The sequence below is a fragment of the Lepus europaeus genome, chromosome 18 (genome assembly GCF_033115175.1).
Source record: "Lepus europaeus isolate LE1 chromosome 18, mLepTim1.pri, whole genome shotgun sequence".
NCBI classification, from domain to species: domain Eukaryota; kingdom Metazoa; phylum Chordata; class Mammalia; order Lagomorpha; family Leporidae; genus Lepus; species Lepus europaeus.
The window spans coordinates 75,972,801-75,985,911 of NC_084844.1; the positions used below are offsets into that span (position 1 = coordinate 75,972,801).

General features: G+C 45.3%; 2 pseudogenes; both read right to left on the minus strand.

The window, feature by feature from the left end:
- LOC133747049 (adenomatous polyposis coli protein 2-like) overlaps positions 1 to 13,111 on the minus strand; it is an 834,579-nt pseudogene that overhangs the window by 309,068 nt on the left and 512,400 nt on the right.
- On the minus strand, positions 1,290 to 2,171 carry LOC133747338 (prolyl hydroxylase EGLN3-like; annotated as a pseudogene).

The window sequence follows — 13,111 nt, forward strand, 5'->3', positions numbered from 1 at the left end:
ATAAATAAGTAAATTACATAGTCAGTTAGAGGGTGAGAAGTACTGCAGTGAAACAAAATAAAGCAACTGTGAGAGTGAACAATGGGAACTTTCTGAAACAAGGAAAGAAAAAAATAAACTTCTTTCTTGGAAAGTCTGTACGTGACTGATGAAAATATTTCTGGCTCCTTGACGTTCATGGATTTTCAAGCAAGAAATAAATGGGATTTTTAAAGAAACACAAGAGTAGAACTGAAAAGTAGGAAGTGTAACTTTCATAAAATGGACTCTCAACACAGAGGTCTTGAGGCAGTGGGATCTCTGCTGGCTGCTGTGGTAGAAGCTTCCACATTTCCAGCAAATTCCATGATGCTCGCCCCACTGCCATCCACAGTGGGGCTGCAGCGTCAGGGGAGCCGAGGAAAAGCTAGACAGGACAGATAATGTGCAAGAATTCAAACAGCTCTCTGAGGTTTTCTTTTTATTTCCATTTCCTTTCTCTAATACAGCACCCGAGGCTGGTTGATTTTGTCAGGTAAGGGTGGGCTCATAAAAAATGAAAACTGAAAAAACAAAAACCACGGGAATATCGACATTTCCCGCTCCATCTTCCCTCTCCAATTGCTGAAGAGACACACGGCTATTGCATGTCCGTCAGTAGCTACACTGTTCCCGGTGGTCCACACTCAACTACCAGGGAGATTTTCGTCTTTTGATTGAAATTCAAATTCCCATTCCAACCAAAAGAACTCATTTCTAGTTTTAGCACCTGGAGAATTAGGTTCTCCAGGTAAGCAGTGAAAATAGAGAATGAATGATGCTGTCCTCAGTGATCATTACTTTCAGGAAAAAAATTGGACAGAGGCAGAAAGGCCAGGTTGCAGGACTAGAACGAAAAAAGGAGTGTCCAGACCTTGGGACAGTTATAAGTTGATCACAATAACAGAAGCCCTTTCTAGAGGTAATAATGCCATTAGATCGTGAAATTGTTCAGATGACATAGATTGGTTTCCCACTGTTAAGGCTTAATAACGCCTCTCTGTGGTATCTGTCACCATGCTCTGTTTTTTGTTTGTTTGTTTGTTTTGTTTTGTTTTTTGCAAACCTCCTCCTTTCAAATCAGGAAGCGTATATAAAGTGCAAGTAAGATTCATCCCTGTGCTCCCAGGCTCTTGTTTCAATAACCAGTTTTACCAAACCTATCAGCTAACCCGCTGGCCAACAGGGACATGTGCAGGTCTTTCTGGAGTAGCAAGTGAGTTCGTCTGGCAGAGACAGTATCTGCAGGTCAACACAGTGTTGGCAAGAGAACACCAAGTACCACACGCAAGACAGGGACATGAGGGAGACAAGCACTCAAGGGGACTTTCTTGTCATCTTTGGGTGTCAATGCTTAAAGAAAATTCGGGAACTGTAACTAAAGTGAACGAGGCCAGCGAATGTCACAGCATGGTCAGTCTTCAGTGAGCTCAGTCTCGCTCTTCCTAGTTAAATTCCCGAATTTCTTTTTGGCTTCTGCTCTTTCTTCAGCATCAAAGTACCAGTCATGGCGTATCTGGTGGCATAGGAAGGCTGCACCTCATGTGGATTCCTGCGGCCGACCAGAAGAACAGCAGTCTATTGAAAATGGGCTCCACATCTGCTACGAACGACTTCCCTTCTGGAAATATCCTCAGGATCCCACCATGTAGCTTGGCATCCCAGTTCTTGTTCAGGTAGTAGATGCAGGTGATACAGCGGCCGTCACCATTGGGATTGTCCACGTGGCGAACATAACCTGTTCCATTTCCTGGATAGCATGCCACCATTGCCTTGGACCTCTCCTTGACGTAGTATTTGCCCAGGCGGCTTCCGCAGTACAGGACCAGCCTGTCGATGAGGGACAGGAGGAAGCTGATGGCCTCGCAGCCCTTCTCGTTGCCCCTGATCCACGTGATCTGGTCGCCGCGCAGGTGCCGCTTTGAGACCTGGGCGCGCGGCCCGGCCAGCTGGCCGTCCCGCAGGGCCCCTTCGCAGTGCAGCTGCTTCACGCGCTCCAGCACGCAGTTGCCCACCACCTTGCCCAGGAAGTTGTCCAGGTAGCAGAAGCCCACCTCGTGCAGGCACGGCATGATGTAATCCATGGCAATTTTCTCCAGATCCTGGCTCATGATGTGTGACAGGGGCATCTCACCTGCAGGACGCAGGGCAGGGACACCCCACGTGCACGTGGGGAGTGGGGAGCGACCCGCCGCAGCACCCAGCGGAGGTGCAGCGAGCGGAGCGCTGAGTTCAGGAACCTGCGGCGGGCACTGTCCAGGAGCCACCGCGCCACCGAGCCACCGCGCCACCGCGGCACCCAAGGGCAGGGGAAAGTTGTCCGCAACTCTGGCAGGAAGGGCTCGCCGTTCAGGGGCCAGCCCGAGATGTGCGGGGCTCCATGACCCAGTGCCGCACTGGCCCAGCGAGGAGTCCAAGGGCCCCTTTTGAGGATGCAGCGGCAGTGGCCTGTGGGTGATTATGTTTTACTCTTGATTATTTTATTGATTCAGAATTTTATAATTTATCCTCCAATGCACCAGCTAATTGTAGATGGAAATAGTGAGTTTTCTTAATGTGCATGTTAACACTGTTCTTTTAAAATGAGACCTAGTTCCAAAAAATAGTCTTCACAGGAATATTGAAGACCTAGAGTGTCTAAAAATATTCACTCCAAACTTCTGCCATCTCACATAGACTTGTAGAGAAAATGAAATTATTCAAGTTTTACTTCTTGTGATGGCAAACTTATCCATTAATTTGCAAGTTCTTGTTTTCTTCATAAATTTAGAATAATTTCAAGGCCTGCTGAAAACTGACTTAAATTTGATTTACTTTGAAGCCCCACACATCTCACATTACAGACTGTGAAGGTAACTTGAAGAGTTATAAAAAAATTAACATCTAAGTCAACCATGTTTTGTGCATTTAGGAAGCTTATGAAATAAACTGGAATCAGCAATGATTGTTTATAGCCCTTGTCTCTTCCCTTGAGGAACATTTTTTTTTTCATACGATTTTTTCTTCATACTATTTCTTTTTTAAAAAATTTTTTGACAGGCAGAGTTAGACAGTGAGAGAGAGACAGAGAGAAAGGTCTTCCTTTTTCCATTGTTTCACCACCCCCCTCAAATGGCCACCATGGCTGGCACACTGAGCTGATCCGAAGCCAGGAGCCAGATGCTTCCTCCTGGTCTCCCATGCAGGTGCAGGGCCCAACCACTTGGGCCATCCTCTCCTGCCTTCCAAGGCCACAGCAGAGAGCTGGACTGGAAGAGGAGCAACCAGGACAGAATCCGGCGCCCCAAACGGGACTAGAACCCAGGGTGCTGGCGCCACAGGTTGAGGATTAGCCAAGAGAGCCACAACGCTGGCCCATACTATTTCTTAAACACTTCTGCTTAGTGTAGGGTTAACTTTATGATCATTAAGTGAACTGAAAATAGATCTTTGTAAAAATTAAGAGTTGGAATAGGAGAGGGAGTAGGAAGAAGAATTGGAGAGTGGGCAGGACGGAGGGTAGGGTAGGATCTGTATATATGAAATATATGAAACTTGTGTAACTTAAATAAAATTTTTGTAAAAATGAACAGGCTGATTCTTGCTGTTACCCTCTTACCTCACATTTGACAGAGCCACATTCTGTGGTCAAAGTCAGTTGGAATGCGGTAGGGTGGATGCCAAACTGGTTGGAGTAGCTTTGATACATTATCTTAGATGAGCCATTTATAAATTTGACCTAGTGGCATAGGCCAGTTTAATAGCTGCTTCCATTATGACCCCAAGAGGACACAGCTGGTGGAAGGGAGGCAGAAACATTTCTTTGCTTCTGAGCAAGGAATCTGTGGTTGGGTTGGTGGTGGGGACTGAATCTCTGGGTAGTCTCCATTCTAAACACATGAATTATGAAGGGGTGGAGATGAGGGGTTGTGTAGGGAGGAGAGAAAAGGCTGTTTTATCCATCTCTGCTCCCTATTTGCCTGTTCTGTCACACCAACACATCCCACCCAACTCAACTGTCAAATGCTTTCTGCATCTTTCTCTATTTCTGGAAATTACAGACACTTTCAAGAGATCTTGGGTTTGATGAAACCAGTAATTCTTTAGTCTACCCTCTTGGAGCATGTCTGAGGTCAAGAACATTCAAACAAAGTTGTTGAGAAATGATTAGGGCACACCCTGTGCTAAGTGCTGAAGAGACAAAGATGAAAAAGATAGAGCCCTCCACCGAGAAACCTCACAGTCTCTGAATATGAGCACCCAAAGACCTCATTTAGCAGGGGTGGGGAGCTTGTTTTCTGCCAAGGGCTATTTGAATATTTAAAATATCACTTGTGAGACATACACAATTATCGACTTAAAAGTTAGCCTGCTACTACTGCTATTTATTGAAATTTGAGTCCCCAGCTGTGGATGCCTTGGCAGGGCCAGACCAAATGATTTTGTGGCCCTACATGATCGATGGGCTGGACATCGATCTGTCCCTGGTTTAGAGTTGAAGACTCTAGCAGGAGATCATATGAGATAGTGGAGATACTGGGAATGGAGTTCATGTGTTTAGTTGAAGTCAGGAAAGGCTTCTTAGAGGAGGTGGCATTTACACAAACATACAAATAGGATTCTGGGAGCTGAAAAGGGAAGTGATTGTGTTTTCGAGGGAGGACATAGCTAAAGCAAAGACATAAAAGTGTAAAGCGTCATAAAATAGTTTGTGTAGGGAATGGCAGATCCATAGTTTGACATGACTGGAGACATCACTGGTGAACAAAGATGGCAGGGGGTTGAAAGATTCAAGCATGTATTCTGCTGAGGGGTTTCACTAGTGTTCAAACTGTTCTATTTCTGAACCTAAGTAGTGGATGCTTGGGAGTTCATTGTATCATTCTTTCATTTAGCAAATATTTGTTATGTGTACATGTGTACACACATTTACTTCTGTATTTACTTATACTTCTATGTATGTCATATTTCATAGCAAATTTTAAAAAATGAAATACACAATTACTAGAAGTGATAATTTTCTAGATTTCCAAGTTTCTTTAATAACTTTTGTTTCCTTGATCTGAGAAGCCCATTATAGGGGCTGGCGTTATAGTGTGTCAGGTTAAGCCACTGCCTGTAGCACCGGCATCCCATATGGTACCAGTTCAAATCACAGCTGCTCCACTTTCTTTTATTTTCTTTCTTTCTTTCTTTCCTTTTTTTAAAAAAGAGATTATTTATTTGAGAGGCAGAGTTACAGACAGAGAGATAGAGAGATAGAGACAGAGATCTTCCATCTGCTGCTTCACTCCCCTGGATGGCCACCAAGGCTAGGGCTAAGCCAGACTGAAACCAGGTTCCAGGACCTTCTTTTAGGTCTCCCACACGGGTGCAGGGGCCCAAGCACTTGGGCCATTTTCTACTGCTTTCCCAGCACATGAGTAGGGAGCTGGATTGAAAGTGGAACATCCAGGACTCAAACTGGTGCCCAAATAGGTGGCTATGATGTATGCAAAGGCTTAACCTACTATGCCACAGCGCCGTCCTGGCTTGCTCGCTCATGCTCCCTCCCTCTCTCTCTAGCTCTGCCTTTTAAATAAATAAATAAATTTTTAAAAATACTATTATGGACTGGCGCCATGGCTCAACAGGCTAATCCTCCTCCTTGTGGTGCCAGCACACCGGGTTCTAGTCCCGGTCAGGGCACTGGATTCTGTCCCGGTTGCCCCTCTTCCAGTCCAGCTCTCTGCTGTGGCCAAGGAGTGCAGTGGAGGATGGCCCAAGTGCTTGGGCCCTGCACCCCATGGGAGACCAGGAGGAAGCACCTGGCTCCTGCCATGGGATCAGCGCGGTACATGGGCCGCAGCGCGCCGGCCCCAGCGGCCATTGGAGGGTGAAGCAACTGCAAAGGAAGACCTTTCTCTTTGTCTCTCTCTCACTGTCCACTCTGCTTGTCCAAAAAAAAGCCTATTATGTATCTTCAGAAGTTTCTGAATTTTTTACAACTAAAATTGTGCCATAAGAGTTACATGAATTACTTAGTAGCCACATGGATTATAGATGTTATAGTCGGGTTTCAGAGGAGGGGATGATGATCATTCAGGATTTCTCATTTTAGTTCATATCAGAGGAACACCTAGTTTTTGTGAGATGTTTGTTTAAATTACCACACAAAGCATTCATTTTTTGCAGGCATTCACAGTAGGATATCAAAAATGAACGAAGGCAGATTCCAAATCACCAAGCTGCTTGTGGTTCTAAAAGGGCTGCTAGGAAAGCAGGGACCTGTGCTGTATGAAAGGGAATGATGTACTCATTTGTGGAAGTTTGGGGAGAAGAGAATTTTGTGCATGGGATTCTCTGAGTTCTGAGATGGGTCGGTTTCCTCTGTCAGTGAGGTGCGGTCAGTCTTGTTCCTGAAATGTCTCAGACAACAGGAACAGCTGCTTTAGGTGTCCACACCCCAGCGTTCCTTGACTGGTAAAATGCAAGTTAGCAACACTTCCAGTGAGTCATCTTCATTCATCAGGGACGTCTTCAGGGTTGTCATCGCGGTGGGACAGAAAAAGACTTCAAATCCCTCCATGTGCATGCAGCATGGGTGTAACCCCTGAGGAGGTTGGAAGGCTGTGCTGGGCTGACCCAGTACTGTTTGGTGCCCTGCTGTGCTGTGTACCAGTGCAAGCTGGTCCCCTGAACCTGCCTTTCCAGTGCCCTTCCCTTGACTGTCAGAATTACCTCATCTCTACCAGGCATCCTCAGTGACGTGTACTGTGGAAGGACAGATGGCTTTTATTTTCCTTGCAAACTATTATGCAATGTAAACCTGTGCTAGCATTATTTTCTCAGATTGCAACTATTATAAAATATAACTCAGCTCCATTTTGTCCTTACTTTCATTTCAAATCAAATAATTCATTTCGGTTGTCATAGATCTTTGGTATAGATTTTCACTTTATCTATTGTAAGCTTTTTTCTCACTTCTGCCTTTTGTGGTGTGTGTGTGTGTGTGTGTTGGCTTTAATCACACAACCTCAACTCCCAAACCCTTGTGTTTCCTTCTCTTACCAATTCCTATATCATCTTTTACTCTTTCTTTGCCTATTGCTTCATGAATCTTTCTTCTCCAAGTCTGACTCATGTCCCATGTCAACCATGCTTTGTGGCCCTAAACTGCGGTATGGCCCCAGGGAAACTCCTGAGCTAAGCCTGTAGAATTTGCTTTGCTACCTTTTATCCCAGTTTTCTTATCTCTTTTCCTCTCTTCCTCTCCCCAGCCTGGCCCAGCAGCCCCTGGATGACAGCCAGGGCCTCCTAGGAGGGGGAGCAGCTCCCCGCAGAGCCTGGGGAGGGGGTTGGGTGGTGCACTCCCATAATCAAGGCACAATCAGCACTAATCAGTGCATTCTTGAAATACACCCAACTGGATGGGGAAGCAGGTGAATGCGGCCGGCTTGCTCAGTGGCAATCAGAGGCGGTGACTTTGGATCTGTGGCAACAATAGCTCTTTGTCTGCATGCCAGGGGACTTTGCTGTGCTCTGCTGAGCCCACCACTGATGGGAAACAGAAACACCCCCTTGGGCCTACAGCTGCCCCGGCTGGGGGCAGGGGCTGTGCAGGCGCCAGGTCCAGCTGCCTGCAGGGTGAGGTCCATGCACTCCAGCACCACTACTGAGCACCTACTGTGCACTGGGTGCACCTGACGCTACCTTGGGGGGAGGTGGGCTATGTTCTGTAGTGACTGGAGGAGGGGCTCCCTGTAGGTTGCTTGGCTGAGAAGTGGCTGATCTGAGGCAGCAGCCCCATCTGTCACTCCCAGCTGTGTCTGTTGCTTTAAGGGCTGGAGGTCTGTTGAGACACTGTCCCAGGTCATTGTAAACCCACACCTCCACGACCCTCCTAGACCTTGCAAAAATAGGGCTTACCAATCCCGAGTGGCAGAGGGGGCCCAGCAAGGCTGCAGAGGGTGGTGAGTGGAGTTGCCCTAGGTCACGGCAGAGTAGTGACGTCACTGAGCCCTGAGCTTCCTCCAAGGCCCATCCCTGCACCCATGCCTTCCCGCCAGGGTCCTTCTGAGTGAGGCTGGGTACTTGGAGAGTCCCTGGACCAGGTGCTATGGGGTGCTGGAGGGCCAGCCTTGCTCCCCCTTCTGTGGGGGGGCACCCCCAATTCCCCCAGGGTGGTAGCACTCAGGCCCCCACAGGTGAGGCTGGGAGTGCTCTGGCTGTAGCCACCCAGCTATGATGAGAAGTCACAGGGCTGGTGGGGAGGGGGCTGCACGGGAGGTGGCAGGGTGGGAGGGTGGGGAGGGGGGACCATGCTGCAGGCCAGTGACAGTGGAAGGTTGAAGGTCGGCGCAGCAGCTGGGGATGGAGGGAGGGGTGAGCCTGAGGGTCACAGGAGGTGGAGGAGTGCGGCTCAGGGCTCAGGAGCGAGGGGTGGGTGGTGACATGGTTCCTACCTGGGCCGCCCAGGCCCGCACACCACTTGTCTTCCGGGCCCCCTTCCAGACCCCCACAGCTGGGGTGAGCCTTCCCCTTGCTCCCAGGTGACAAGAGCCCCCTGCCAGGCTCCCAGCTGCCAATCAAGCCCCATGCAGCCACTGGAAGGGCTCCATTAAGAGATCAGCACATGTCCCTCTCTGCCCCCACCCCCATCAATGGCTGCAAAGGCCCTGAGGCCCCCCTGACCTCATCACCGCCGTCACTGTCATATCGCCTTCTGCCACTTACCCTGGTTCATCTTGCTCTGGCCTTCTGGCCTCCTAGCTGAGCCGTGAGCACTACAGAGATGCTTACGCCCCAGGGCCTTTGCACATGCTGCTCCGGCACCTGCAGCCACAGGTTCCCTCCCTCACCTGCCCAGCGATACCTTCCCCACCCAGCCCATCTGAGGTCCCAGCTGCGCCCTCTCCGCCACCTTTTCCGGGCTCTCCCCCTCTCCCCCTGCTTTATTTTAGTCACATCATTTTACCATCATTTGCCATCCTCAAAGCCGGCATTGTCTTGTCTCCTTTCACTCAGCGCCAGCTGCTTCGGTGTCCAGTCATGACGTGGTTGGACAGCGGTGGTGGGGGTCCCAGGAGAGGAACTTGGTGGGAGAGACTGAGTTTGAGTCATGATGGCCAAAACCACAGGGTCATCCAGGTGGCAGCCAGGGGGGCAGGTGCCTGTCTTGGTTTCCTCATCTGTCCACTGGGCTGAGCATCCCAGCTCCCAGGGGCATGGGGCACCAGCTGATGGGCATAGCAGCTCAGGGAGGCAAGCACTCCACCACACTCAGCCATGGCAATGGTGTAGGGCAGCTCCTACTGCCTCCTACCCCTCCCCCAGCCTACCACAGGAGAACTGCGTCCCCCTCCTGCCATGCCTAGGTTGTTGCCAGGGGCCAGGAGAGTTTTTTTGCAAAATAGCTTCCAGGGCTCTGCTTTGGGGATTGGGAGCCCCAGAGGTGTCCTTTGTTGAGAAAACAACTCTGTGACACTGAGAAAAGTGCAGAAAACCAGAGCCAGCTGAAATCTCCCCAGACCAATGTCACTCCCTGACTGTTAGTTGTCGGAAATGCAATCAACTCTTCAGGAAGGCATCAATTCATATTCAGTAAAATGACTGATTCAGCCATAGATAAATGTTGATAGGGACATGAAGAGCATGGAGCCTTCATAAACTTCCAGTAAAACAGTGCAGACACTATGGACAGTAATTCGGCAGTTTCTCAGCATGTTCTACATGGGACTGTTTATTGACTCAGCAGTTTGTCTCCCAGGTATGCCACTAAAAGATACAAAATCCACATGCCCATGAAGGCTCCCTGCAGTGGTATTCATGAAAGCCAAATATGAAAGCAACTCAAATACTAATATGTGAGAAAAACAGTGTGCAGTATATCTTTTATAATGGCATAGAATTTGGCAATAAAAATTAATTAAGAAATGAAAGACCACAAAAATAGTGAAAGTCAAAATAATTCTTTTTTTAAAAAAAGAAAAGAATTAGTAGCAAAACCCCACACATCGTAGCATCTACAAAAATGGGAAAAAACTGAGTTTGGAGCTTATAGTGATGTTTCCAGCTGACTTGGATGAGAAAGCAATAAAGAACTGCTCAAAGGGAGATCTGAAAACTCTGAATGTGGTGAGAACCATAAATAATAAACACACAAGTAACAGAATGAGTATATGCCTTCAAAAGATTTGTCCTTAAGATAAAGAGTCAAAGCATAGAAAAAATTGAATATAAGAAAATAAAAAAGTGTAGCTTTAAGGTTTATTTTAGAGGTATACCTGTATGCCTATTGGTGTATGTGAATTATATACAGGACAAATTTAAGACTATTTTTTAAAAATTTATTTATTTATTTGAAAGCCAGAGTTACACAGAGAGAGGACAGGCAGAGAGAAGCAGAGATCCTCCACCAGCTGGTTCACTTCACAATTGGCCACAATAGGAGGAGCTGTGTTGATTCAAAGCCAGGGGCCAGGAACTAGCAGCTTCTTCCTGGTCCCCATGCAGGTGCAGGGGCTCAGGGACTTGGGCCATCCCCTACTGGTTTCCCAGGCCATAGCAGAGCTGGATCAGAAGTGGAGCATCTGGGACTCAAACCGGTGTCCATATGGGAAGCTGTGGTGTAGGCATTAGCTTTACCTACCACACCGCAGGCTCCAATCTGAGAATTTTTTTTTTTTTACCATGCTATCTGTTGCCCTGCCCCACCCAGTATTTTACTTCCAATTCTTTTAAAATTATCAATATGACTAATCAAATCTCTGTGAATCATTGACTTATATTCTGAGTAATTATGGAGATTGACAATAATTATGATGCAATTTTGTTTTAGAGCCAGAGTGAAGAATTTAGAACACTGTGAGAATGGCAATGAATTCAAAGTAGTGCTTTTTACACTACTTGGCTATTAAAAATAAAGTTTAAGCAAATATTTCTTCTAAAGTGTTTTTAGTGAGTATTAGAAATCCTGATTCAGACCTTTTGCTAGTTAAATATGTTCACTGTCCCACCTTGGAGAAATGAAATGTGTACATTATACTCGCATGCAAAGTTGGTTAGTAGACTCTGTAATGCCCTTCCAAAAGCTTATTGACAGCATTTTGCCTTCATTTGGAAAATTAATGAAAGTGAAAGATACTTACATATGTGTGGATTACCCATGAGAACAGCTCTAAACTTCACTATCTGAAACCTCAATGATCAGAGTTGTCTTCATTTTGACTGTTTTGCCTTGGATTTCTTTCCCTTTTACTAGGATAAATGTCTTTTCCAATGAGGGCTGGGTTAGATTAGCACTTTTCTACAAAAGATTCCAGATTTCTAAGTGTTTATTAAGGTAGTGATGGGGTCTGTGTGCTTGGGTCACAATTTGAAAGAACACAATTGATATAGGGCATGTAACTAAACTGTTAACATTATTGTCATTAGCAGTATTGCTAAGTATTTTCTTTTTGTCTTATTGTTCCTCATTTTATTCTTGGCTTTTGATGTTTTCAAAATTTACAGCAGAAAACCATAAAAAACTATGGACTGTTGCATTTGAAGGTTTATGTACTTATTTTAAATTTCATGCTTGTAAACAGTGCTGGTATTTCTTTTGCTTTGTTTTTAAGTACAATTGAATTTCACAATGAAGCGACAGCTGGCAATGCATGTACCTCAGCATAGACAGGCAATCTAAACAGTAAAGTTGGGTACTCTGGGTTTATTGCTATACAGTGCCAAGTCCCTTTGAAAGAATTGATGACAAACATCTTTAGCTTCCAGTCAGTGAAATTTCTGTCTTAAAAGTCCAAAATTTTGAGGCCAGCACAGTGTCTTTGTGGGTAAAGTTGCTGCTTGTAGTGCTGGCATCCCATATAAATCCTGGGTTGAGTTCCAGATGCTCCACCTCTGATCCAGCTCCCTCTAATGCACCTGGGGAAGCAGTGGAAGGTTGCTCAAGTACTTGGTCCCTGAACCCACAAGGGAAACCCAAAAGCTGCTGGATTCTGGCTTCAGATTTGCTCATTTCCAGCTATTGTGGCCATTTTTAGGAGTGAACCAGCAGATAGAAGATCTCCCTCTCTCACCATCTGTAACTTTGCCTTTCAAGTAAATACATAAATCTTTGAAAAATGAAATAGTCCAGAATTTAACAACTGCAAATGTACTGTTTTATTTCTTTTTAATCATAACGTACGACCTTAAAACAAGTCAGACAAGACTCACTTTCAATATGGATGGTACAAAAACCACAAGGGATTTATAGGAGATTGCTTAGCATATATAAACTAGGGCACATTGAGAAGATTTTAGAACATGGAATTGAAAGATAAGCATTTCTGCAAACATATTTAAATCTATGCATAGTTTTCTCATAGTACATTTTTCTATCAACATTTAAGACTCATCAGATCGCATCATGAAAACACAGTATTACTTTTTTCCAATATAAGAGCATTATATCAACATCACAGTCATCTGATTTCATGAATATTTGTTGTTGTTCAGCCATGCATTTCTTTACAACTTAATGAGCAATAATTACTTCATTTTTTCCACAGGTCAGACATGTCCAAGAAACAAAGGAGGCCAAATGACTGGGTCATTTCTTTGCTCATTATTAAAAGCGATTAAGGAAACATAAGTAAAAGTCACACAAATAATCTACTTCAGGAATTAAAACAGAATCGTTCTTTTGTAGAAACTATAGTCTTTACCAACCTACTTAGAGAAATGTGTGAAATTCTTGAGTAAAATTCTGACTACCTAGATCAAAATCTACCATCTTTTGAAAATCAAATTTCCAAAACACAAATATAACATAAAATAGCAAAACTTATACATAGACCAGGTACGTTAAATCACATTTTGAAAACTGAAACCAAGAAAAAAAGCTAAACAATCAAAATTTCAGGCCCATGCTTACAGGTATATTTCAAACTTCTAAGGAAGAAAAAGGAAACCTGTTTCCCAAACCTATGCAAATGGAAATAAGCAGAGAATATTTTTAATTTCTTTCGGAAAATCAGCATTACGTCGATGATGATGCAAGTGTACCAGGAATAATTGAAATAATTCTTAAAAGTATACCTTTCATAAACAGATACAAATATTCTAAGCAAAGTATTATTATTTTTTAATT